We start from the raw sequence: 5627 nt of genomic DNA, 5'->3' as shown, positions 1-5627 counted from the left end.
GTTGAAAGACAGAAGACTGAGGTTCACATGTACTACAATGCCACTAAAGGAGGTGTGGATACTTTTGACCAGCTCTGTGCTTTGATGTCCTGCAGCAGAAAGACGAGGAGGTGGCCCTTGTGTGTCTTTTATGGCATATTGAATCTGGTCTTCAATAATGCCTACATTGTATTTGCCCACCGCCCAGAGAACCAGAAGACAACACGAAGACAATTTGGTCTTGACTTCGCAATGGAACTAGCTCAACCCTATGTCCATGTTCGCCTGCAGCAGTCAAGATATCTTCCAAGAGAAGTGGTGACACTTATACACTCTGTTTTTAACATTCCAGAGCCACCTAGTAGTGTTGAAAACCCTCAAACAAAGAGTGACAAACGGCAGAGGTGCTACCTATGCCCAAGCTCTGGCACTGCAAGGACGAAGGTGCTGTGTGTGAAGTGCCAGAAGAGTATCTGCAATAAGCACACCTCCTTCATGTGCTCTTCATGTCGTGAAATAGTAAGTTTATAAATTTTGCTACTCTAAAATTGTTTTATAGAATATTTTTTGTTTTTTATTGACTCTTAATTATCTATTTATTTACTTATTTATTTTATATATTAGCTTTAAATATTTATTCACTTATTATTTATTATTTTGGGGGGACTTAATGCTATTAAAATTAGCTTGACCTTTAGAGTAAACTTTAACCCTTCAGAAAGGATTATGGTGAATTTCATTGAAATCTATAATATTCCAGTATTTTAAAGAATATTTTACTTGCGTCCAAAAATTTTGTTTTTTTAAATTAAATATTACCCATTTTTCAACAGTTTCTTTTTTTTCTTTTTCAACAGATGTGATGTTAGTCGCTCAGTGATAGGGGACAGGATCCCCCTTGAAGACCCTGTGCCTCATTTTGATCATGTACCTCATTTTCGTGTTCATATCAGGTCTTTAAAAAAATATATAGGAAATCGTAGTTATTCCTGTATTATATTGTAAGTAAAATACATTTTTTTTATTCTTGTTTCTAGCCTGCCCATTGTAGTCTTAGATGGTTGGTGTATATGCTGAAAGAAAACTAAGGTTCTGTGGCCATTGGGGTAAAAGTTATGGCCCATTAAAAAAAAATGTTTCATAAAAGCAACTAGGTTACCTAAATCGTGACGAAAATTTGATGTTACTTAACCAGGGTTGAAGGGCTTCAGCACCTCCTCGCTACCATATATCCTCACCGGAGTAGCTCACGCCCGTCAACAACAACAACTCAACTGACTCAACGGTCTACCTCAGCCCTGCTTGTTCTCTGCGCTGGACCTGCTCGCCCAGCGATGACGGACTTAGTCTCAGTTGTTGAGGAAGAATTTCACGATTTTATCGTGTTTTCACTGCCTTGTTGACTTAGTCTCAGCTGCTGAGGAGGAATTTTCACGATTTTACCGTGTTTTCCTCACTTTGTGGACTCTGTTTTGGCAGTTGCACCTTCTCGGCTCTGTTTTTGGAGGTCATTGATTACTCGGAGCTGCTTTTTGCTGCCAGTGGACTTTGTTCTTCTGGCATTCTGTCGTTGTGGATAATCCTGCTGATTGATTATATGCTCATTTAGAAAGTGCTGAGTTGGTACGAAGCCGAACCCTGAAGGTGAGCCGTTTAGGGCTTATCTGATGAGGGGTCCGTAGCTGGACGGTTAAAGGAAGACCTGCACTGAGCCTTAGGGACGCTGATAAGGTTTTTACTTAAGATCCTCACGGGGCAGCAGTTTGATGATAGGTTAGTCAAGCTGCTGTTGGTACTATGACCAAAGATGACCTGAGTCAAAATAAATGTTGGGGAACCCTGACAGGGATAAGAAGTTAAAACTGCTAGAGATACTTTTCTCCCATGATATACAAGTCTCAAGATGCTTCATTGTAAGCGATGGGTACGCAGTACTTCCAAACTCAGAGGCGGATGGAGATAAAATCTTCTTGGTAGAGATCAAACAGAGCTAGAGGGAAAGGGCTTCAACCCTCTTATGCCTGCAGACCTCAGGGTCAAAAAGTGTTATCACCAAGGTAGATAACGTAATATATGATCATGGAGAAGAAGAAATAAAAGATGAGATTATCCTAAAAACAACTGGATACAGGATGACCTGACTCTATATTCAAGTTCCCAAACTCATCAACAATAAAATAACTTTCTGCAGACATCACTTGCAAAAAGTGTACAGAGAAAGGATTGCGGTATTCAATATCAGCATTCCGCCCCATGAAATAAAACAAGAAACATTTATCCCAGTCAACTGCTGCATGAGGTGCTATATATTAGAAGAACATGCCACTAGAGATTGCCCTAAGGATTCAAATTATAAGCTGTGCTCAGAATGCAGTACTGAGGGACATCTCTGGTATGAGTGCCGAGAAAAGACAAAGAAATGTGTCAATTGTAGGAGGAACACAGCACATTGGCAATGAAGTGCCCCAAAAGGAAAAATGATACTGAAGGAAAAGAAGAGAGGAAGCAGAGAGACAGAACATGAATTATGCTGAAATAGTAAGAGGTCAGGGAAACGTGTCTGCACAAACATCGGTACCACGCTACATTTATCCTGACATCACTAAAGAAGAAACCCTAAAGATACACATTTGTGTGGCACATGCTCATTATAAAATCTAGAAAAGCCTGGTTCATACGGGGATGAATTAAATAAAATACTAACAGCAAATAACCTCCCAAATATAGTAGTCCCTGATTGCCCAAAATCTGATAAAATACTTACATCAGAAACACAAGAAACTTCAGAGAACCAAGCAAAAATACAAAAGACAATAACCAGAAGAAGGAAACCAAGAAAAGACTCAACAAACACGCAGACGACTGAAAGCGAGGCGAGTGATCTTGAACATGAAAACATTGCCATGAAGACTGACATCAAGACAGCAAGGGATGTTGGACTCAAACTCTACACAACACAAGAGAAAGGTTGGCCAACCAATGAATTCACAGTGGAGAGTCTGATAACAGGCCTAAGAAATAACACCTATAAGTACACATATGAAAACAAGAACTACAACGAGGAAGAAATACTGCAAATGATCCAGACTGGAAATCTAAAACTGAAAACTGCTGGAACACAATAGAGAATGACCAAGTCAGGAAAATAAGAGCGGGAATACAGCAAGAAAGATCACCTATTGAACAAAGGGATCCAAGAATAAGGAAATACCAACATGATAAGTAAAACCCTTGTGATAATACAACATAATGTAATGAACTGAACACAAATAAACGTTCCTCACTGAAAATTATTTAAGAATTCTCCTGACATAATACTAATAAATAGCCATGGGCAAAAGCAAATGAATCACTAAAAAATACCAGGTTACAAAGTATATAAAGTAAATTACACATAAAGCATTGCAGACGGATCAGCCATAGCAATAAAATACAATATACCACACAAACTGTATGATGATTTTGACTTTGATGTCCTAGCAGTGGAAATAGAGACAAACTTAGGTCCAATAATTATATCAACTATGTATTTGCCACCACGAAGACGATTTCTGCCATTCACTGATGTACACAGACTGCTCAACAACAACATACCAACATATATAATAGGAGACTTCAACGGAAGACATAGACACTTTGGCAACGGAGACAACAATACAGTTGGAAAAAGTTTAGTCAACCTAATTAATCAAGGCAAAATGCTCCACCTCGGCCCCCATTTCTCTACTTTTATAAGTGTCACCTCTGCCACAAGCCCGGATAAAATCTTATCTAATAAACATCATTACTTAAACTACTTATCTGAACCGGGGGAAATAACAACTTCTGACCACCTCCCTATGATCCTCAGACTCTCAACACAACCATTTATAGTTGAAACGCCACCAACATATAAAACAAACAAAGCAACTGGGAATTATTCAAAGAAACTTGATAATAAGATACATTTAAATAACTTAAATAACTGTAACCTAGAACAAATAGAGACTGCAACTAATGAGTGGATGGAAGCAATAAAAAAGGCAATAGATAAAGCAATACCAAAACAAGCCATACATATGTATACCAACTAAAACAACACCAGAAATCAGAAATCTAGAAAACCAATTCAACCTACTACAACATCATGCAGAACAGAATGGATGGACTAACGCTAATTACAGGAATATATAAGAATACGAGCAGAACTAAGAGAAAGATGCAAAGAAAACCATAATAAGAACTGGGATGATAAAATTAGAGAACTAGTGAACTACAGCAAGAACACTAAGGAATTTTGGAATAAAGTTAATATATTGAAGGGGAAAAATATAATTCATACTAACTATATGAAAGATAAGGATGACAACAACTATTACACAGACAAAGAAAAGTGTACTCTGATGGAGAGAACTTGGAGATATGTTTTCAGAATAACTGACGAAGAAGAAGCTAAATTGATAGACAACACTCTGATCATATTGACACGTACATTAATATCAACCACCTTAGAGTATCTCCATATCCTACATCTAACATCTGTAGATTAAGTAATGAGAACACCCAGACAAGTGTTATTACCAAAGAAGAAATTAAAAGCCACGTACAGAAATTTAAATACAAAGCACCGGGTTCTTCAGGAATTAGTAAAATAATACTACAGAACTGTACAGATTCAGCATTTGAACAATTGACAGACCTCTACAACGCATGTTACTCTGCGGGTTATTTTCCCCAGATATTTAAAAGAGCCATTATAAAATTTATACCTAAGAACAACAAGTCTCCCATTCAACCAATAAATTACCGACCCATTTGAAAAAATAATACTAAGAAGACTAAATATTTTTCTATCAGAACATAAAATCTTAAAAGATAAACAGCATGGATTTAGAGCGTATAAAGGAACAACAACAGCCATCGCCACCACTAATGAAACAATAGCCAACGCCTTAGCAGACAAACAGCAGGTGTATGTGGTGTTGAGAGACGTAGCCAAGGCATTTGACAAAGTTTGGCATAATGGCTTAAAATATAAGTTATTACGCCTAAAATTACCTACCATCTTAGAAAAGACCCTCTGCAATTTTTTGGACAATAGAAAAGCAAAAGTTAAAATTGGTAAAGATAACGGCAACGATATCAACCTACTGAGCGGAGTAATTCAGGGAGTGTTCTCTCCCACACTCTATACTCTATATACAAATGACCTACCATCACCAGGACCGGGATGCCTTGATATGCTATTTGCAGACGACATCACACAGGTCATCACTTCACCCAGCAAGTCCAAGGAAATGATGAAAAGGAAAGTGGAAAGGGAAATTGAAAGAATAAGTAAATATGAAAGAGCATGGAAAATACAGACAAGTGAAGAAAAGTTTAAAATAATACCTATTGCACAGTATAAGACAAAGAAAATTACAGTCAACGGGAGAGAGATAGAAACTTGCAGCAAGGGAAAGTTCCTAGGATTAAACATAAGCTCGACCGGCATCAGAAGTCACTGCACCATCGTTAAAAATAAAGGCAACGCAGTTTTAACTAAACTCAGAAGATTTAGTAACTTACCTGAAAAAAAAAAAAAAGTTACCCTTGTTAAAACATTGCTTATGCCAATAATGGAATACCCACCTGTCCCGTTATGCTCAATATCCAACACACATAAA

This window comes from Eriocheir sinensis, unplaced genomic scaffold (assembly GCF_024679095.1).
Source record: "Eriocheir sinensis breed Jianghai 21 unplaced genomic scaffold, ASM2467909v1 Scaffold874, whole genome shotgun sequence".
NCBI classification, from domain to species: Eukaryota; Metazoa; Arthropoda; class Malacostraca; order Decapoda; family Varunidae; genus Eriocheir; species Eriocheir sinensis.
Note: the sequence above shows the minus strand (reverse complement) of the source record.